General features: G+C 36.2%; 2 long non-coding RNA genes across 3 annotated transcripts in view; both read right to left on the minus strand.

The window, feature by feature from the left end:
- The window catches only part of LOC135081632 (uncharacterized), an 83,664-nt gene that overhangs the window by 37,679 nt on the left and 22,003 nt on the right, over positions 1–23,982 (minus strand). The gene's annotated exons all lie outside the window — the stretch shown is intronic.
- On the minus strand, positions 1,124–3,443 carry LOC135081772 (uncharacterized). 2 transcript variants are annotated; one of them, XR_010259261.1, is made up of 4 exons: positions 3,300–3,443; positions 2,776–2,990; positions 2,371–2,598; positions 1,124–1,613 (listed from the first exon to the last, which is right to left on the minus strand). It is a non-coding gene; the product is annotated as an uncharacterized LOC135081772 (long non-coding RNA). The 2 variants fall into 2 exon arrangements; XR_010259260.1 differs by having other exon boundaries at positions 2,776–3,443.

Consider the following 23,982-nt stretch of genomic DNA (forward strand, 5'->3'; position numbering starts at 1 on the left):
TCTGTCTGTATGTTCCTTATAGAAACAAAAACTACTCGACGGATTTTAACGAAACTTGGTACAATTATTCTTCATACTCCTGGGCAGGTTATAGTATACTTAGGAATTCCCACGGGAACAGGAATTAGCGGGAAAATCCTTTTGTATGAAAAATCTAAACCGCTTAAGTTAGACGCTTTAAATTTCGCACGTAGGTACTTTAGTAAACTAATTCCCACGGGAACTGGAATTCGTGGGAAAATCCCTTTGTATGAAAAATCTAAACCGCTTTAGTTAGACGCTTGAAATTTGACATGTAGGTATCTTAATAAACTTAAAGCTTAGTTACAACAGAATATTGCAAAATTCCCACGTGAACGGGAAAAAACATTTGAACGAAAAAATCTAAACCGCGTAAGATAGATGAAGGGGGTAAAACGGGATCCACGCGTACGAAGTCGCGGGCGGCCGCTAGTTGCTAATAAAACTATTTATTGTCAAGAATTATATGTATAATAATGCGAATTCCCGTTCCCGTGGGAATTAGTTTACTAAAGTACCTACGTGCGAAATTTAAAGCGTCTAACTTAAGCGGTTTAGATTTTTCATACAAAAGGATTTTCCCGCTAATTCCTGTTCCCGTGAGAATTCCTAAGTATACTATAACCTGCCCAGGAGTATGAAGAATAATTGTACCAAGTTTCGTTAAAATCCGTCGAGTAGTTTTTGTTTCTATAAGGAACATACAGACGGACAGACAGACAGACAAAAATTTTACTGATTGCATTTTTGGCATCAGTATCACCCCCTGATAGTTATTTTGAAAATTATATTTCATGTACAGAATTGACCTCTCTACAGATTTATTATAAGTAGGTATAGATATGTAGGAGAGACGTCTTAATTACACTTTAAATCGTAGATCGATAAAGAACCCCTTTGTCAAACCGTATGAATAGCAGCAAATAGAACTTTGCGTATTGGAAAAATAGGAATGCCTACGGAAAAGCCAAACATTTTTTAAAAAGAAGTTAATATATTTTACTTACATTTAAATCTAAAAATATCTTTATTCCGACCCAAGGGTAAGTAGGCAGTTATGTAGGTAAAAATGAAAATACGTATGTAGGTACTTATTATTTATTAATGGTCATGTTCTACATTTTCTATTAAATATGGGCCCAATACATCAATGATGTCGCCATCACAACAAAGTACCATAAATGGTTTAACGAGATTCCGATATTTGTATAGGGAATAAGTTTTTTTTTGGTATGCATAATTGCTACTTTTTTGCACATAAATGTATGTATGTACCATCCATGATGACAATAGCCTTTCTTTGTGGTAAATCGTTTCCTGGCTTCCCGAAAAGAGACTGGAACATAAAGGTTTCTTTGGGCTACTTCCTCTCTACTAATATGTTGTAACCCTAAATGTGCTGGTACGAAATGTTCCTCCATCATACTGCGTGCTTTCATTACATATTTTGTAAGAGTACTCCTTGAAATGCCAAGTAATGTAGCTATTCTGTCATCTGAATCACCGGTCCTCAGCTTCATTAAATAAGCACCAACTGTAGTAATTCGTGCTCTCTGATAGTATCTATGGCAAAGAAGATCTGAAGGACGAATCTGAAAATAAAATAAAACATCAGATTCACAGTTCAACAATAAGAAGAGCAATATTTATATAGGATTAACGACTTTTGTGTGTAACGGAATAGTAAGATGAGTGATGAAAGATAATTTATGATTTGAACGCTGAATGATGAGGAATGATTGGTCTATGGAGGAAACGAAAGGGATGAATGAGGAACGAGGATTGAGAGTGAGAATAGTGGTAGTTTAAAAGAGTAGTCTGTTGTTATGCAGGAAGTATAAATAAAACTTTACTGAGTTTATTTGGCTCAGGGAATTTTTAACTGGCTTTATAATAGTAAAAATTATGTTTAATATTATGTAAGTAATAATATTGCAATATTTTAATAATATAAGTCTATTTGTATTATACAGGGTGGAAACGATAAGTGATCTATAACACTTTTAATATTGTGTGGCTGGCATACATTTAGTATGGAGGCTGAAAACATTGAATTTTCGGATAGATCCAGTTAATTCTGTAACTATTTACTGATACCGTTAGAAAGAGCTCGTGAAGCACTTTCAGGATGAGTAACCAGTTTTTCGATATCTTGTGTAGTTTAGAAATAATCGAGTGAGATCACTTATCGTTTCCACCCTGTATAACCTGTATGGATGAGAGTAGTGGCAGATTGAAAGCAATGGAAGGAGTTGAAGGATGGGAAGGCTGATTTAAAAAACCTTTTTTATTATTATAATAAACCGGCATAATTATTTTTATGTATTATAAAACTGGCAGGGCTCTTACCTCTCTGGGTTGAATCCAATTTCGAACAATGTTTAATATATCTTGATTATTCTCTGTATCCAAACAATGACTTCAAGTTCGCAATAATGAACAACCACATCCAACACAAACTTGTTGGTGACCTACCGGGGCACCGGTTGGCATATCTGGAGAGTCTTGTGAAGTAGGTGTGGTATCTCTTTGCAATAATGAGTGACAAGCCCCACAGATGTAGTCATTTGCAGTAACCTGTTTAAAAATAATAATAATTAGAAATAAGTTTAAAAAAATTATCAGTTTTTTAATGTCCCGCACTTAAATTATTTTATTTTAGTATTAATTTACAGAAACCAATAACTTTACAAGAATTAGACTGATTGTATAGCCAATAACATTTTATTAAATAAGGACTTTAGCGTGCATTACCTCTAATGGAGTTAGTCGTTCCACAATTATGTTCCTGATGTTAATATGATGTTGAGTGTTAGTTCTCAGGGACATGAGCTGATGTGAACGTGTTCTAGGCTCTAGTGTTCTACTGCAAAGCACACATTTTCTGCTAAGATTTGAAGTAGATGCATTTGTGTTGTATCTTGGGCTTGGGTCCAACATGTTGTGCATATAAGATCATGAGCTGTAACCTGTAAAAATAAATAGATTCATTGCATGCCATGCCACACATACTCCTGTGCGTTGAATAAATTGAGCCGCAAACCATAAAAAAAATGATAATTCAATATTATGTGCTGTTAGTAGAATTTTGGGTCAGAGGGTAGGGTTAAACAGCTTTAGTAAATAAGCATTGTTGTTATAATAATTAATTATGACGTGTTACAAACTTAGTTACAAAAAATAATAATCTAGTAGTCTTAGTTCCAAAAAACAAAACAAAACAAGCTTTCATTGAGAGCAGGGAGATAGTGTCAAAGTAAATAATTCCTTAGATTTACACCAAAACCAGCTGGATTGTCAACATAATTGTTGTTTCGCTCATGCCTCCATTGCGCTGTACCATCGACTAGTTTCTTACAATCGAATCGGGCCTGGCTGTCCACACTGTCCAGGGTTGAACCACAGATAATAGCGGAACATTCATTTCAAGACAACCCGCCATGAGAATGGCAATTCAGAAGTTTGGCAAGGCTAGTACTTATTCATAAGATTGCAGAGCAAAACAGGGTGAAGAAACTTCCATACAACGGTCATCGAAGTGAAACTTGCTTCCAAACAGCGACATCGGTGAATAAATTCAAATACTTTTTAACTACCCTAAAACGCTCTAGATGTCGCTGCTCCTGTTTCCTTCATATTTTCATTTTTTTCTAAATTAAAATATATTTGAGAATATTGTTAATTACAATGTGAAAACTTTTTTTAAATGAAATTAATTTGTTTTAATTTAAAACTGAACATTGACATTTTTGTTATAATTTACATAATAGAGTAGTAGAAATTACTATTTAACATATGGCAACTTTGTTTTTCCTCCAAAATGGCCGGTGTTGTTTTTGTTAGGTTGAATTGAATGCATTATTGTTTTCTTAGCCATCGTTTATGAGTTCTGTGGCCCTATTAAAGTATTGAAGAGTCGAGTCAAATTCAAGTTCATTCCTTCGTACCTGCTGCTGTTCTGGTTCATCGGAGTTTTGTTCGTTCCTTCGTGAATCGCGAAGAAACTTTCTGTTATGTTCACAAGTGATCTGAGTTTTCTCAATGTGCTGTGTTCTGTGTTTAGTGTTGAAAACTTTGCGAAAAGACGCTTTTGGTGTATAATAATATTATGTGTGTTCATAAATAAAGTAAAATTATTAAATTCAAAAGTTTTTGTTTACTTATTTGCATTTCCATGTGCAATGTAGAATTTTTCCATTGTTTTGAAAATACGTACACCATAAAGATAAATATTTTCAAAATAATGGATTTGAAAAAATTCTACATTGTACATCATAAAAACAATAATTCTTTGAAGGTTATGAGGGCCTATGTGTGCGTGAACTGTGTGTATGTGTGCGTGGACTTTATGTATGTATGTGTGCGTGTACTATGTATGTATGTGAGCGTTACGTACGTAGGTTAAGTACAGGGAATTTAACACCAGGCTATCAATTAGTAGGCTCAAAAATTTGACAGAGAGGGTTCTCTATTTCCTATGTATTACTTTTCTCTATGGAGCAAAATGTAGGTACTTACCGATCGAGGTGCTGCCCATTGTTGTGTATAATTAAGTTGCTCATTTTCTAACACCATAGAACCACCAGCCGAGCCTTGGCCGAGCCACACAAAAACAGTAAATCCCAGGCTGAGTATGTCGTTATTGCAATCAATCAGAGTCCGTTTGAATAGCCAAGTTTGTAGTTAATAAAGTTCCGAAAATAAAAGCTAAAACACAAACGAATCACAAAGAAGGATCAAGCAAGACAGCAACACAGCAAGAGTGAGTGAGAAAGAAAAGGTGATGCGAGTGAATGACAATTTGACTAACAAATAGGGATGTCCATTTAGAATAGACATAATCGATTAAATTGATCGTTTTTGAAAAATTTTATTTTTAAACATTGTGTTGCTATAAATATTTATTTTATTTATTTAATAGGACAACCAACAAGACATACACTGGAAGACAATCAATATTTACAACGTATTTAACTTAATCTAAGTGCTGCCTTAATTATAGGTTGCCACGGCATGCAATAGTGGACTTATACATAAACAGTGTCTACACTTAAAGAAAAGAGTAAATATGTAAATGTAGGTAAATAAATGTGATTAAATATACATAAAATGCAATAATCCACTGAAGCGCTGCGGGCGCGGCGGATCTGCGCCCGTCTAAAGGTCTAATGATTAGACTCTAGTCTAATCGATCATACCATTATTTACTTAAATCGAATTAAAAAAGCGCATCTCTGTCTCTGCTCTGTCAATATGTCGGTGACTTTGATTTCGTTTAAATACTTTTAAAATATTTTTTCGAACTGCAACTTGTCCGATAGGTTTGGACACTTGCAAGTAAATAAATAAAATATACATAAAATTATGGTACATACTAAGTCTTTGAAAATCTTAGGGCGATTTTTATCAATGTCCTTTGTCTGCTCGATTGCATTGATGGTAAGGAGCAATGGTATTATCTATAATATCATTGGTAAGGAGGGACTGTTCTAAATACATATTATGATAGTTGAGATGGTTGAGAATATTTCCGGGTCGATCGCTTCCACCTTCGGCCTAGATAGTACCTACCTACCTACTTATACGCCAAACTATCTTATGATTGTTATGCATTGTTAAGTAGGGTTATAATACCTAATTATGATTGTTATGCATTGTAAGTAGGGTTATAAATAATTATAATTTACATAAGCAGCAGGTCGGTTATTTTTATTTAGGCAAATGTAATATTTTAAAAGACAATACGTACGATCAGATATTAAGATCAAAGATAAAGATTTCTGCTGTGAAAAAAAATATAAAACAGCTAACTTCTATATCAAGTTCCAACGTCGCTATACGTAGGTACCTACCTACTTAATGCTACTGGATTATACGTTCATAGCTCAGAAGTTTAGTCCTTTTTCAGCAGTGTTTAGTAAGAATATTATTACAAATGGGCTTTTAGGGATTTTGTTCACATCATGGACCTTCACATGGAATAAACGACAAAGTTCTTAGTTACTTATCCAATACTATAGGTAGTAGTAACATATATGTAGAAAACAGGAACTTAGATGCCAACGAAAGAAAATAGGCTATCAAATGTTGTTTTGGGGACTTACCTTTATAAAAATATCACATTTAAAAATTCATACCATTTGTTGTTATTTAAAAAACAATGTCAATTTTGACGATTAACTGAAAGTCTATTATCTATGAATATAGTAGCGATATATGGTATCCAGCGGCAATGGCAGTGCAAAATTTTGACAATGACTGTAGTTATCATACTTCGAGTTTGTCCATGGAGACGGCAAAAGTCCTTTAGTTGGCCATAAAGTAAACTTAACGGAAAATGTTACTTAATTGATACCGAGGCGCAACCTGGAAGCATTGCTAAGTGTGCTCCTCGTTACTGGTTCATCGTTCGTCATCGTCATTGTTCGTAAAAACCGGGTCGCGGCAGGCAAATAATAAAATTAGTCTTATGTCTTCTCCCTTATTAACTTCGATGGATAAATAGCTAAACCTCCTTGCGCGTAACTGACGTTTGTTGGAAAACCGATTTTTTCAGGCCATCGGATTTTAATTTCAAAAGTCATTGACCAATCCCAGTTCATATAATAACTATTATGACGTTTTCTATTGGCCAAAAGATTTAACTCTCTAAAAATCCGCGTGCAACCATATCCTGCTTAAATATTGTGCACTTTATTCAGCACAGATTAAACAAGCTAAATGACAAATAGAATAGATTGAAATGACAGATTGCACTTGAATTACCCTACAGAACTTGTTAATTGTCCACAAAGGTTTCCATTCCCTTTCAGCATTGCTGATTAGTTTTTATTCTACAAATGTAATTAAAGTATGCATCCATTAGCACTGTTAATTGAATTGTTGCTAATGGATATGATTCGGTATGCCATCGGTTAATTTGATGTTGGGTGTGTATGTTACACCTTTTTTGGTATTCATTTAAGTAATTGCGTAGGCATTACAGTATTAACGATTGTGGGTGTACCTACCTATGGCCTATTTGTGAGTTTGAATTACAAATGTCAGACAGTAATTATAAAATATTGTTTTACTACAGCTATAAAATTAAACTATGACAATAAAACGCAATTAACCCTTCGCGTTTTTTTATTTTATTATGGCCAGAATGGCATAACTATTTTTAAAAAATCCGTTGCCAAGTTGAGGGTTAGTTTTTTTGCAGAACTCAAAAAAAGTAGAGCTGAGTAACTTTAACCGTAACTATAACGATAACCGGTGCTTTTTATATGGAGTTTGACATACTTTTGACGTTTGTTAAAGTTAAAGTAAGATGGTGCAACCCAGCCTAAATCATTAATCTCCATTATGCTACAACAGACAGATGCTGGCCTTTAAATAAGTCTTCCTTCCACTTACACAAATTAAAAGAAGAAAGCAAGAGACTTTAATAGACAAAATTCACCCGCTTTTCAACGGGTCCGCCTAAAACGTCTTAAGTCGAACGAACAAGGTTTTAAGTTGCACAACAAATTGTTTTGGATTATAATCAAGAGATGTGCAGAAAGTTCACTTTAAACCTCCAAAGATACATGTGTATACGATGATACTCTTATAAGACGAGTTCGAAACAAAATAAACCATATTGCTAATCTATAATAAAAACATTATGATAGTAAAATGGGTAAAATAAGTGGCGGTCTGCCGATTCCAAAAATAGCTGATATTGTAGTCACCGTCGACCATTATGGTGGACGGTGGATCGTGGACTATTGAAGTGAAAATATCTACTTTTTTTATTAATCTAGCTAGAAGGTTTACCATAAAATATGAATAGTGCTAAAATTGCGGAGGCAGGAGCCTGTTGGAACAATAATACCTATCATTATTATTTCTGTTCCTACTATTAAAAATGTTACTATAGCAATAAAGATTTTCACCTCTATTCTATTTTAAATGTCATAGTGAGTCCTCATAATGTTGAATAATTATGTCAACGTGAAATTTTTAACGCCGTCAGTTTATAATCTAACTACGTCAGGTTATAATCTGACGGGATTCACAATTTTACGGCGACAAATACATATGAAATGAAATGCAATGAAATAGTTTATTCAGTACATAGGCCCTTTCCAGGGCACTTATACACGTTTACCATTCGTTACGTTGTGTATAAAGATAAATGTGTAGTGAAAAAGAGTTACTGCACCATTTCTCTTGTAATCAAGGGATTGTACAATTTGTTGTGGCCCAAAGGGACTTGGAATAAAAAGGGCGTCAGTAATGTTGTCAGGAATAAAAAGCAGCTAATGATGATTACGTCTGCTTGAACAATGGTTGTTTTTTGACGAGCTACTCCGTGTTTTGTCTGGTTAATGTGTGTTTTATTTTACAAGATAATTTCATGTTTTGCGACCACATGTTTTTCGCTTTTTGTATCCTAGTATTTAGTCTCATTTTGGCTGCAATTTCAAGGCGGAAACAACCAAGTAAAGAAACAATTACTTGGCTCTTATTATGTTGACGTTGATGGTTTCTTTTTACCCGACTGCTCCAGAAGGTATGTAATTTTTACCCTATTGTTTTAAAATAAAAATGCTTCTGAGATTAAAAATTATGATAAGAACATTGTTACACCTCATGATGATAAAATAAAATTACAATGCACATTTAATTTTATTTGAAACTAGCGGCCGCCCGCGACTTCGTACGCGTGGACCTCGTTTTACTCCATTAGGGGTGGAGTTTCGTAAAATCCGCTCTTGGCATCTATAGCGCATACATTTTGAATTTCAACTCTCTTACTTTAAACACATAGGACTTTCATAATATAAACTTCCAACCCTCCTTTTATCTCCTTAGCCCCCGTAGTTGATTTCTAATGATACATTTTCAGTATATGTACCACCACCACCACCACCATTTCAGCCATAGGACGTCCACTGCTGAACATAGGCCTCCCCCAATGCTTTCCATGTTGATCGATTGGAAGCGGCCTGCGTCCAGCGCTTCCCTGCTACCTTTACGATGTCAACGGTCCACCTTGTAGGTGGAAGTCCCACGCTACGTTTTCCGGTACGCGGCCTCCATTCCAGAACCATTCTGCCCCATCGGCCATCAGTTCTGCGTACTATGTGCCCTGCCCATTGCCACTTCAGCTTGCTAATCCGTCGGGCTATGTCAGCGACTTTGGTTCGTTTACGGATCTCCTCATTTCTGATTCGATCTCGCAAAGAAACACCAAGCATAGCCCTCTCCATAGCACGCTGTGCAACTGAGCTTCTGTATAAGGCCTATAGTGAGAGGCCACGTTTCCGAGCCATAAGTTATCACTGGTAACACACATTGGTTATACACTCTAGTCTTCAGGCATTGAGGTATTTAGGACGAAAAGATGTTGCGTAGTTTCCCGAACGCTGCCCAGCCGAGTTAGATTCAACGATTGACCTCCTTCTCGAAATTGGACCTACCTAGCTGGATCGTTTGTCCGAGGTAGACATACCTATTACCTACTTGTCGACAATCTCGAGAATTGAGCTCCCAACTGAAACTGGGTAGGGCGCAACATGGACATTCGGCATAAGCTTCGTTTTGTCCATGTTCATCCTCAGGCCTACCTGTTGGGAAAATCGATTAAGGTCTTCGAGCATTGTGCCAAGATCTTCCAACGATTCTGCCATGACCACAATATCGTCGGCAAACCGATGTGTACACAGTACCACAGTGTACCGAACAGTATATGTACACCTCCACAATATCTAGAGATCATAGTGAGCATACACTTTAACTTTCAAGTCTCTTACTTTAAAAACCGAGGACTGCAATACAAACTTCTAACCCCCTTTTTAACTCCCATAAGGGTTGAATTTTGCAAAATTTAGTGACTACCTACGTTCTAAAAGAAGGTGTATTCGACTTTGATCACCTGGCTTTGATCAGCCAGGTGATCAAAGTGGACTTACAACGACAATATAGTGTCCTTTGAATTTATTCTGTGCCTTTGATCACCCACGGATACGATGTCCTGGGTGAGCCAAGTGGACTCTAGTTAAATTATTATTTTAGTGTCCTTTGATCATCTACAAACAAATCACATCTCCTCTGAATAGTCACCATGTCCAATTGTTGTACTACATATTTTGTTTTGTAACATTTTTGATATTTTCTAAAAACCGCAATAAACAAATTGGACATGTATGTGACAATTCAGAGGTATGATTTATTTATAGGTGATCAAAGAACACAAAAAAAATAATTTAACTGGAGTCCACTTTGATCATCTTGGTGATCAAAGCCAGGTGGTGGAATAGACCATTAAACCCTGAGAACTCTTTTGAGACTTGTAGTTTCTGAGACTTCGTGATGAGTGAGTGAGTCACTTAGTCATTCAATGACCTTTCTTTCTACTAAAATTATACGTACCTATAGTAATTATCATTAAAATCAAATAAGTAAGTACCTACCAACCTAAGTAATTAAAATAAAGACCCTACCAAAAAATTAACAAATTACATACAGAAAATAAAAACGAAGTAATTCTTATCCTATTTAACTACAATCGCCCACGCGCCCATCCCATTTGTCCGCCGCTGAACCGTACCCTAATATTCATCTCGGTAGATGGCGGCACATAGTAAGAATTTGCAAGGAAGTTTGTAAAAAGTCACTAATTAACACTTTGATTTGCTCGTTTAAACATTCAAATAGGTAGATACAGTGAATGCTCCAGTTACATAAAATATCTTTATTTATTAAATTTTCAATATTATTTACGAACAGCGCTATTCATAGTACCTACATGTAATATTTAGTTACTAATTTACTAATGATGTCGATAGATGGCGTTTGACAGCTTTGCCTTCATGAATATTTACGTACCTCAAAACCGTTTTTGTCAGGCGCAAGAAGATTTTAACCAATGACGATAGATGGCGCTTTTCCACGTCTTATGAAAATCCCAAATATTTTACGGGACCCTATTTTTTTTCAAAATAAAATTTAGCCTATGTTACTCGTGAGTTATGTAGCTTTCGAATGGTGAAAGAATTTTTAAAATCGGTCCAGTAGTTTTTGAGCCTATCCATTACAACTAAACAAACAAACAAACAAACAAACAAACAAACAAAGTTTTCCTCTTTATAATATTAGTGTAGACAAAAGTTTTCTTATGATTGTTGTCCTACAAAGAAGGATTAAAATGTGACCCATTTTGTATCTCGTTTTTCCGTGTTCATCAAGCGTAAGTATTTGCGTCAAAAAGCATTTTTTGTCGTGTCAGTTATACTTTAACATAATGTAAAAAACATAAAGTAAGCTCATTCAATTTTTTCTAAAGTATTTGGTTGCAAAATGACACCTTTTACAGTTTTATTAACTTAAAGTACCAAAATTTTTAGCTCGATGATTACGTAAACCTACCTGGTATAACATTCAAGCAAATCAGCAATTTGAATTTTGTAAAGGCTTGCAAAGACGAAATAAGTAATTGAAGTATTGACGACAGCACATCAATGTTCCTGCACACTGTGGCACCATATTATATGGTTCTAATAAAGAGTAATTTTCCGAAAAAATGCATAGTCTGATGTGCAGTTGACTGTACTATTATAATTATCGCGTTAAAACTATTTACTTATCAAATAATCAGTCGCCGATCGATTCTATTTTCAAACAAGTCTACTGATTCCACGTCTATTGTGCTTGCGTGTTCCATTCACACCGAAGCCTCGCCCTGCAAATCTAGATATTAAATTTTAAGGGTACGCAGTAACCACCTGTATAATTAATTTCGGTTAAGGCCCGCCAAGGTTGGGGATAATGTGAGGAAATGTTAATACAATTTTAAGTAGACATGATACTTTAAATGGGGCAATAGGTCTGTGTGGGATATTTTGATGTTAATCACATAATTGTATATGAACAGGCCACGATGGAAGTGTTTTTGAGAAGTGTAAAATAATAATATTTATGTTAATTTATTTGTAAAATCCGGTAAGATTTAGTTTCAAAAGGTCATGCGGGCGCTTTGAACAAATTAGTTTAAACTAGATGTATCTACTAATTTAATAATTACAAACAAAAATGGTATATCTAGTAATTAGTACTAAATAGTGTCATATAAATAAAAATAGATTTCGACGATCCCTTAATAATTACTAGATAACGGGTAACCAACCGAGTCAAAGATTTCCATGACTCTGGCTCATCACACTATCATTTGTCTTTAGTGGGATTCAAACCCGTTACCGCAATTGGCACAATTAAACGGTTCAGTAAACGCTACAGACGACTGTCGAACAAAGAAGATAAATGAAATAGTAATCAACTTACGCCCAATGCCTTTATTGAGGCCAATTCTAAATGAACTTAAATCAATTACAAAATTCCAATTTAACCGTTGTTACTTCCTCGAACAATATAAAAAACAATACCCTGGGTAAGCCAACCAATTATTTTGGGGTCTATAAAGTAATGGAACCGGTTAGGGGAGACCGAAGTGAGTCGTAACAGGGAGAGTTGTGACACTTGTCAATTTTTGGAAACCTTTTAAATCAGCGAACCCACAACAGCGCAAATTTTGTTACCTTAAGACTTGTACCTTAATTTTCAACTTCTCCTATGTTCTGCTGATTAATTTCGTTGCGGGTCCAATGACAGTTTAACTTTCCCCCGGGACAAACTTGACCTTCATTGTTTGAGTTTTATGGCGGTCAAGCTGTAGTTCCTGGTTACACAGAAGTTGCAGTAGTGGGAACGAGAGGTGGGAATAGTCCCATAGCTCAAGACTTGTACTAAAATATGCGTACTATTATGAGATCGCTAGTAATTAATAAGTTCCAAAAAATCGACAATATCACAACTCTCATCTGTTACAACTCACCTTATCTCCCCTAGGGTTGATATCTTATACAGGACGGAATTTTGTAATGCTACCTGGAGGGAAAGTACTCTTAATACTGTAAATAGAAAATTTTACTCAAAGAAAACATTCCTTTATTTTTGAAAAGAAAGAACTGCATCCGTAGATTTCCGAAATGTTTTCGAAAAATCCCCACCATACTGTCTATACATGTCTGTACATCTGTAAAAATTAAAAAATATTAAAGATTTCATTGTTCTTCCTTTCATTTAATTTATCAAGTTTGTTAGAGAGATGTCATCCTTAAACTTAGCCCTAACGATCAATGCAATAAAAATACAGGTGTCATTTTTAACATAATATCTTCGGCTCGATTCCCGGGTGTGGCAAGCAAATTTTTGGAAGCCTTTAAACGCAGTTCTAGTTCTTTTCAATAATAAAGGAATGTTACTTTAACTACAATTTCTATCTACATTATTAAGAGTACTTTCCCTCCAGGTGGCATTACAAATTCCACCCTGTATACAACTGATTCGTGACCCGCTAACTGGGACAGTTATTCGGTTGAATAAAACCGCGAAGTCATGACATACTACTCAGTGGTTAGGGTGTGACGTCATCATTTGTGATTGTAATGGTAGCTGTATAAATATCAAATACGCAACAATTGACTCAACGTGATCAGCTTGCATAACGCGTGACACAAATTATTTTCTTTTATGGTATAAATCGCGTCAAAAGGATTTTAATTAAAAATTAGGATATTTCGACATTTTTAGGAGAAATATCAAGTCCAACAAGGCATACAGGTACAGATTTTCTGCATAATAAATATCAAAACAGTATTACTAGGCTTCTCAGTATCAATCTCAGGCTACTCTACCATTTAATTTGATTAATTTCTTAGTAAGTTTAACATTATATGGGTGCGGTTTTATGGGTGTGTAGGTACAGGTTAATTTAGCTAGAAAGCCAAAATAAAACTGAATTTTATGTTTAAAATGAATCCATTTAACTTGTTGAATATTTAGGCTGAGTTGCATCACCTAACTTTGACCGTAACTATAACGATAACCGGTGTTTTTTGTATAGTTTGACATATTTTTGACGTTTGTCAAAGTTAAAGTAAGACGGTGCAACTCAGCCTTAGTGCCACCTAGAAATATGAATAATATTCATTAAATCTTAAAAGGACATGGAATTATTCATTAAGGCAATGCATTAAAACCTGAAAAAGATATCACAGCGAAAGCTAATGAGTACAAACATATAAAGCAAGCATATTCTCAGCGCTACGCCGTAGCGTCATACTACGACAGTTTATTATCATTACCGCTACGGCGCTACACCGTAGTATGAGAACTTCACTCGTAGTCGTACACTCAATTTTTTATGCCTGCATTATTAAATTCAAAGTGTGCTTTTAAACCACATCTTTAATGAATAAAAGATAAAGATTTCATTGCTAAATTCAACGAAATTGTGTTATTTTAATGAAAAGACAAGCAAAAAGAAATTTTATTTCAAACTAGCTGTGCCCGCGACTTCGTCCGCGTGGAATAATGACTTTGGGTAGGCACTTTTAATAATTTAGTCTAATTATTTTACAAATAGCTTTCGCCCGCGACTTCGTCCGCGGAGAAGTCGAAAACGTTCTCATACGATTTTTAAATGTTTTTAACGTTATTATCTAAATGTTTATAAATTATAAAATGTAAAAATCTTAAAGGTTAAATAAACATGAAAATATTTTTTTCTTATATTTTATGAATATGCAGCTCGGCCTTTGATCGGTGGTATTATCTTTTTACAACGAAATCGAAAACTACACCTACCGCAGTATTATTGGTAAACTTTTTTTTTCTACGGGTGCTAGAATCACCAAGCTTCTAGCATGCCACTGGCCGTGGGAGAAGGAGCTTTTCCTCAAGACTACTCCCACTACCTCAAGGGCCTCCGCCAAAACTCTCGCGCGAAAATGAGTTTATGTATACAACGTGTCCCAAAATTCAACGATAAGCCGGCGCCACAGGGCGGACATAGTCATGGGTACTTTAGGAAAAATAAGAAAAAAAATCTATCTCAATTATTTTTTAAGTTACACAATAAATAATGAAATTCGTCGAAAATTGACACCCCTTATGATATTTTACATTACCACGGCCACAATTTTTCAAATACTTCTGTTTTTTTGTTTGTATCGGCAACCTAAGTAGTGCTGCTGTCCACCCCAATCCTTAAAATCCCCAGAATCCTTGCAATTTTTACACAAAAGTTAATCAAAATATGATATTTCTTTAAAATTTTGAACGATTTTTACTTTTACTCAACTTTGACTCGTCGTTTTGTAAAAAAAAAGTATGAACACTACTGCGGCAAGTTTTTTATAAAGTTGACGCAACTATCCAAGATTCCAAAATGGTATAATACTCTAAGAAAACTAGTCGCAAAAAAGATATGCGTACCATTTTTACAAGCACTTCGCTTGTTAGTTAGTATGGGATAAATCTTGCAACTGAATTTAAAACCAGTTCTCCTCAACTAATTAAGCTGAAATTTGGTATACTTATGTAAGTACGATGACAATGCAATATTATGGTATCATTGAGCTGGATGGAGACTGGAGGTGGCCATAGGAACTTCTAAACGAAACGGCGGAATTGCATCTAGTTTAGGTTCGTTGGATTTGTCTTTTCGTGCACTTTAGTGCTAGATGATGTCCAGAGTGCAGATGATGAAGTCAAGAGGTGGCCAGGAGCTGGCCATAGGAACTCCTAAACGAAACAGCGGAAGCTTATCGAATTTGGGTTCGTTGGATTTGTCTTCCCGGGCACTTGGGCCATGAGATTGAGAAACAACTAAAAAGTTTAAAATAAAGTTACAATCGCGCATGGAATTTATTCCTCTTTTTTTCTGTTTGCGCTACAAGCTTTCGAAATTATTTGAATCTTGCATACAATTATTTTTCTTAAAATTTCGCATTAATGCTTGTTTTAAAAAAAGTTTTTTTTTATTATAACTTTATTTTACACTTTTTAGTTGTTTCTCAATCTTATGGTCCAAGTGCTCGGGAAGTCAAATCCAACGAACCCAAATTCGATAAGCTTCCGCCATTTCGTTTAGGAGTTCCTTTGGCCAGCTCCTGGGCACCTCTTGACTCATTATCAGGATCCTGGATATCATCTAGCACTAAAGTGCTCGAAAAGACAAATCCAACGAACCCAAACTAGATGCGATTCCGCCGTTTCGTTTCGAAGTTCCTATGGTCACCTCCAGACTCCATCCAGCTCAATGGTACCATAATAATGCATCGTCATCGTACTTACATAATGTAACCAAATTTCAGCTCAATCGGTTGAGGAAAACTGATCTTAAATTCAGTTGCAAGATTTGTCCCACACTAACTAACAAGCGAAGTGCTTGTAAAAATGGTACGCATATCTTTTTTGCGACTAGTTTTCTTAGAGTATTATACCATTTTGGAATCTTAGATAGTTGCGTCAACTTTATAAAAAACTTGCCGCAGTAGTGTTCATACTTTTTTTTTACAAAACGACGAGTCAAAGTGGAGTGAAAGTAATAATCGTTTAAAATTTTTAGGAAATATCATATTTTGATTAACTTTTGTGTAAAAACTGCAAGGATTCTGGGGGTTTTAAGAATTGGAGTGGACAGCAGCACTATTTAAGTTGCCGATACAAACAAAAATACAGAAATATTTAAAAAATAGTGGTCGTGGTAATGTAAAATATCATAAGGGGTGTCAATTTTCGAAGAATTTCATAATTTATTGTGTAACTTAAAAAATAATTAAGATAGATTTTTTTCTTATTTTTCCTCAAGTAGTCATGACTATGTCCATCCTGCGGCGCCGGCTTATCCTTGAATTTTGGGACACGTTGTATACAGCGCAAGCAGGTGCCCGCGGCATGACCGTCATGCATTACTATGCATTGTTAGGCGAGCGCACGCAGCGGGCACCCACTCCGAGGTTAAGTGGAGGCCCCTAGAGTATGATAGTCTTTAAAATGACATGATTGTAAAAAAAATGCACTAATGAGTAATTAATATCAACTTTGAAGCAAATCACCACTAAAATAACTTTCTACCCCTTTTTAACATGTCCAAAGATTATTAATAAAAAATTATAATAAAAAAAACTTTTTTTAAAACAAGCTTTATCCTAAAATACAGTTGTACTAAAATGAAAAAAATAATTGTATGCTTGGTTCAAAGAATTTCAAAAGCTTGTATCGCGCATGGAATTTATTCCTCTTTTTTTCTGTTTGCGCTACAAGCTTTCGAAATTCTTTGAACCAATCATACAATTATTTTTTTCATTTTAGTACAACTGTATTTTAGGATAAAGCTTGTTTTAAAAAAAGTTTTTTTTATTATAATTTTATTTTACACTTTTTAGTTGTATCTCAATCTCTGGGTCATTATTTAGCACCAAAGTGCTCGAGAAGTCGAATCCAACGAACCCAAACTCGATAAGATTCCGCCGTTTCGTTTAGGAGTTCCTATGGCCACCTCCTGACTCCATCATCAGGACCCTGGACATCATCTAGCACCCATTATTTTTTCATTGTACGTCAATGACATCCCCAAATATCCGAATACGGATTTAGCCCTCTTTGCGGACGACACCGCACTCTACAAGTCCGGACGTAATCGGAATTACGTCATCTTGGCGCTCCAACGCGCAGTCACACAATTAGGCGAATGGTTCAGGAAGTAGCGTATCGAGGTAATCCCGAAAAAAGTGCAGCAGTGTACTTTTCTAGGGCTTTGTCTGCGACACTCGTCCTAGTGTCCCCACCCATCTCACCTTATTTGACCAAACTATTCCTTGGAAGAGTGAGGCCAAGTACTTAGGTGTCACCCTCGACCAGAGATTATCGTTTGCTCCGCACCTCAGACGCGTCTTGAGCCGTGCGAACCACTACACCCACCGACTCTACCACCTAGTTGGAAGGAAAAGTAAATTGAGTTGACAATTTACAAAACCTGCATCCGTCCAGTGTTGACTTACGCCAGTCCGGTGTTTGCTTACACTTCTTGCACAGTCCTTAAGAAATTCCAGACCCTCCAAGACAAATTCTTACGCCGAGCCGCGGATGCCCCGTGGTTCGTGCGTAACACGAATCTCCATAGAGATTTCGAGATCCCATCGATTGATCACTTTATGAAAGAAGCCTCTCGCCGCTACTTTGATAAAGCGATCAACCACAAGAACCCTCTTATCGTTAGCGCCGCCACGTATACACCCCAGAAAGATGTCGCTACCCAATACCGACGACCTAGGCATGTCCTAGACGACCACGACGATCCTATTACCGACTTTCTGAACACATCAGACATCACTGCCTTACGCACGCCAACTACTCCACAACACAGTAGCTCGTTACACCGTACTCGCCGGCGAGCACGAGGCCCTGCCTTCCATTTCGGACGGTGCAGACATGTACCGGGCCGGTTCTCCCCAATCCGTCCCCCGGACACGGCCAGAGCCGAAGTCCGAGCCTACCGTGGCGCCCTCAGGCCAGAGTGAGCCCACCGTAGGCTGGACTTACCGTAGCCCACACTCGGCCTCGTCGGCACGCGCACCGCCGATCGCCAAACGGCTAGAGTACCTTCTGTACTCGCCAATCTGGCCGGTGAAGCTGGAAAAGCTCCTCAAGCTACCAGCGCGCGTCCCTACAAAAAAAAAATCATCTAGCACTAAACTGCTTGAAAAGACAAATCCAACGAACCCAAACTCGATGAGTTTCTGCCTTTTCGTTTAGGATTTCCTATGGCCACCTCCCAAATCCATCATCAGGGCCCTGGACATTATCTAGCACTAAACTACTCGAAAAGACAAATCCAACGAACCCAAACTAGATGAGTTTCTGCCGTTTCGTTTAGGAGTTCCTATGGCCATCTCCCTAATTCGTCATAAGGACCCTGGACATCATCTAGCACTAAACTGCTCGAAAAGACAAATCCAACGAACCCAAACTCGATGCGATTCCGCCGTTTCGTTTAGGAGTTCCTATGGCCACCTCCTAACTCCATCATCAGGACCCTGGACATCATCTAGCACTAAACTGCTCGAAAAGACAAATCCAACGAACCCAAACTCGATGAGTTTCTGCCGTTTCGATTAGGAGTTCCTATGGCCACCTCCCTAATCCATCATCAGGACCCTGGACATCATCTAGCACTAAACTGCTCGAAAAGACAAATCCAACGATCCCAAACTCGATGCGATTCCGCCATTTCGTTTAGGAGTTCCTATGGCCACCTCATGACTCCATCATCAGGACCCTGGACATCATCTAGCACTAAACTGTTCGAAAAGACAAATCCAACGAACCCAAACTCGATGAGTTTCTGCCGTTTCGTTTAGGAGTTTCTATGGCCACCTCCTGACTCCATCATCAGACCAGCTCAATGGTACCATATTATTGCATTGTCATCGTACTTACATAAGTATACCAAATTCCAGCTCAATCGGTTGAGGAGAAGTGGTCTTAAATTCAGTTGCAAGATTTGTCCCACACATACTAACAAGTGAAGTCAATATAAAGCTTGTAATTATTATTAATTAATTATTAATCCCATACAAACTTTGCCCCCCCTTTTTACCTCCTTAGGGTTAGAATTTTGGAAAATCCTTTCTTATCAGATGCTTACGTCTTACAAAGAACACACCGCCCAAGTTTCAGGTCTCTACGATCAGCGGTTTAGGCTGTGCATCCATCAGTGGCGCGCGCAGTAGGTACTTGATAATTATTTTGCTGCGATGATATTTTAAAACTGCGATATCTCCTAAGATATTTATTGAAATCGAATGGTGTAAAAGCCAAGTATGTTTAAAATTAAATACTTGTGATGAATAACTCATTTACTTAGATAAGGATTAATATCATGTTTATGAAAAAACCTCCGCAAATAATGCATTAATATAAAACAGATTTCTTTTTGCATAAAAAGGGTTACTATGAGCCAACCTTAAAAGATAGACATATACTATCGCGGACTTTTTTTTAGAACTTTTAAAGGGGAACAATCCTGTCATACATGATTTTTGCGAAACTTTAACCGTTTACGCAGCGTCAGCTCTCAAAAGGAAAAAAATCACTGATTTGAAACATTCTTCATTGGTGCTCCGCTCCTATTGGTCTTAGCGTGATGATATATAGCCTAAAGCCTTCAGGAACTAACGGGCTATCCAACACAAAAATAATTTTTCAAATCGGTCCAGTAGTTCCTGAGATTAGCGCGTTCAACCAAACAAACAAACAAACAAACAAACTCTTCAGCTTTATAATATTAGTATAGATATAGATGTTCCAGAATAAATGAAAAAGCTTCTTTAATTTATTTGATACTCTGCAACATTTTTGGCTGAAATGATATTGATATTTTTATGAATCGTAGAATTGTATCACATTTCCAATTATATTAAGGTTTAGATTTCTTTTGCACAAAAACAAATGTTTATTAGGATTCCGCACAACTTCATAAAAAATCAGAAAACAAAATTTTACAAAATTCTATTAAAATAACAGATACTACACATTAAAAAATACCTATTGTCATACAATTTTCATAACTTACCATTTATTTTTATTTCTACTTATTTATTAAAAAACATACGGAATACCATGCTCATAATAGCTCATACTTGGTCGGTTTTTTGTATTTTAGATTTGTTTTTATTTTGTTTCAAAGAAGATGAGTTTTTTCTCTTTCTCGCTAAACGTAATTCAATTTGCGAGAATATTGATGAATATTAGATTACCTACATTATAGCATCTCATATAGCTTTCGTAAGTGGTGTTTTGCAACAAATACATACTGATATTATGTGCTAGAAATTGCACTTCTACGTCTAAATAATCTCCATATTAGATTGAAAGAAGCCCAAAATCTAAAACCGCCAAACTTACGACTTTCATTTCACGTACTTTGTCGAATCTCACAGACAATTTTCAAGTTCTCACAACATATTTATCGGCAATTGTGCGACCCAAAAATACGCGACTTTGTCGTACTTTCACGTGATTTGTGATTTTGTACGTACAATGCCAAGTGTGGGGAGCACAGGGAATACAGAACAGTACACGAGTGGAATACGGAGTGTGGGAAAATCACTTCTTTCGGATTTTAAATTTGGTCTTTGTAACCGGGATTTAAGGGATGTAAAATGTGTTTGTTACTCCAAATTTAGAGTAAAAATACTTTGAAGCATGCTGCTATTGTGAAATAAGGTAAATAGTTATTTTGAACATTATCAGTAGGTATGTACCTATTTTAGGCTGAGTTAAAGTAAGATGGTGTAACCCAGCTTTAGTGTCATTGTGTCAGTAATTTCAAAGAATCTTTTTTTTTTATATTGTGGCAACCAAACCTCTCTGGGAGGTTTATTTCTGCCAATGTCGAGTGAAAAATATTGACATAGTTATCAATAGAACGTGGGTGTTTCAGTTCTATTGATTTTTCATGGATTCCGTGGAGTTAAGTATGCCCGTAAGCAGGTTTCAAGACGCCACCGGGTCCAAAGCGGGTTGTTCATAACGACAACCCACTCGACACTCGATGCGCGCTCAAATTCGAAGTATTTCAATGTTTTTTATAATTTATCACTTCACTGCACTTTAGAACACAAAATAACACCAAATTTGTACACTAAAGTCCATTAAATAATAAATTGAAACCATTAAAACAGATCGACCATGCTTCCCGTTCAACTACCCTCCACGGAATCTCTCAAAGAATCTTATCCTACGTCTTGATTTTTAGCACTGAACGCGGTTTTCTACGTCAAACAATAAAATAAGAAAAAAAATCAAAATCAAAATTATTTATTCAGTTTAGACCACAAGTGGCACTTATGAACGTCAATATAAAATAATAAAAAAAGAAAAGGTAGCCCTTATGGGGCACTTTACATGTCTCCTTATCTTTTGGGCCCTACCAGCGCTTCGAGACAAACATATGGCAAGTGCTGAGAAGAAACGCCGGAACAAACTCAGTCACCACTTATTGCCAGGAATTATCTAACGGTAAGAATAGTCAAATTTAAGTACATCAAATATGTGCAGACTGAACTGACCACGCATCCTTGTCATCAATATAGTCTGGAACCTTGTAGTACCCTTTGGACATAAGGGTATTTTTTATATGTATCTTAAATTTGTTTATTGGCAATTCGACAAGGTTGTGTGGTATTTTGTTAAATATGGTAATACATTTCCCCAAGAATGAATTACCTATCCTATGCAACCTGAATGATGGAACAGCAAGTTTATTCTTATGTCTCGTGTTAAATGAGTGGACGTCACTTTTCTTAGTAAATAAATGTATATGTTTACGGACATACATAATGTTATCAAATATGTATTGCGAAGCCACAGTCAATATATTGATTTCTTTAAAAACTTCTCTAAGCGAGTCACGTGGTTTAAGACCGTATATTGCCCGAACAGCTCTTTTCTGTAAAATGAAAATTGATTCTATGTCTGCTGCTGAGCCCCACAGTAAAAGACCATAAGACATAATACTATGAAAATAACTAAAATATACAAGCCTTGCTGTTTCAACATCAGTCAAGTTTCTGATCTTTCTCACCGCAAAGGCAGCTGAACTAAGTCTTCCCGCCAAGGCAGCAATATGGGGGCCCCATTGTAATTTACAGTCTAGGGTAATACCTAGAAAGACAGTAGAGTTTATCAGTTCAATGCGTTCATTATTTACTGTAATATTAGTATTAACTTGTTTGACATTAGGCATAGTGAATTTTAAACATTTAGTTTTTTTTTGCGTTTAATAGCAAATTATTAGTTGTAAACCAGTCTAATACTTTGGAAAGAGCATTATTCACGTCGTCAAATATTTCCTGACGCCTGTCAGTTTTAAAAATTAAAGAAGTGTCATCAGCAAATAATACTATCTCACAAAGGTCCTTTGAATAAAAAGGTAGATCATTTATATAAATCAGAAAGAGCAATGGTCCCAGTATTGAGCCTTGGGGCACTCCCATTTTTAGGGGGGAATATAAGAATTGGGGAAAAGGGGGGGAATATAAGAAAAGTGGGAATATAAAAATTAAAACACAACAATAGAATAGGTACTTATAAATTAAAAGACGCTATTTCAAACTTAACTATTATTACTTGATTTTTCTGTCAATTTATTGGTGGGGCAGGTCACTTGACACGTTTTTACAAGCAGATTCATAGTAAACAAGAGCTTGACGTTAGGAATTAAGTTAAAATTCAGTTACCTACTAACCTACTTAATACGAGTAAACCAGCCATACTGATTCGAAGTAAATTGATAATAGATACATAATGCAAACAAATAAATAAATTCTGAATTTGTTCAAAAGAAAATAACATGTATTTATTAACGTTAATGGTGTCTGAATTCTGATTTTTAATTTAATAATCATGGACATAATCATATGTACAAGTTACGGTACTATTCAAGTATTGAATTCCATTTAATTAAAAGGTATTGGTTGACTGGGCGACCAACTCGCACGTAAACAATTTTAACTGCATTTTATATCAGTATTAATGGAAATGCATAGCAAATAATTATACTTGTAACTTCGACCTGAAAAGCCTGTTAAAACACAATAATTTGTGTTTGAATAGCTGAATGCTGGCATGTATTGTGTTGATACGGATCCAATATGTATAGAAAAAAGCACATAAGACTGTATATTTTGTTCCAAACTCGCCTCTATTACAACTGCATAACTTTTTTTTTTATGCATAACAAGGCAGGTATTTGACCACAATCGCACCTGATGTTAAGTGGGATGCAGTCTAGGATGGTACATATCTGCCCTGTAAGCGCTTATTCACTCTCGCCTTGAAGATGCCCGGATTATAGTTTTCGGGAAAGACAGCAGCAGGCAACGAATTCCAGTCCCTAGCTGTTCGCATTATAAAAGAGTCATCGAAACGCTTAGTGCGAGCTGGTGGAATGTCAACAATATAGGGATGGCACGCTAACCTGCGTCTGGTTCCCCGATGATGGAAGGGGGCTGGTGGAATTAATTCGTGTAATTCTTTCGCACATTCTACATAATACATACATAATAATATACATACATTCCACTT

The sequence above is a fragment of the Ostrinia nubilalis genome, chromosome 20 (genome assembly GCF_963855985.1).
Source record: "Ostrinia nubilalis chromosome 20, ilOstNubi1.1, whole genome shotgun sequence".
In the NCBI taxonomy this organism is placed as follows: domain Eukaryota; kingdom Metazoa; phylum Arthropoda; class Insecta; order Lepidoptera; family Crambidae; genus Ostrinia; species Ostrinia nubilalis.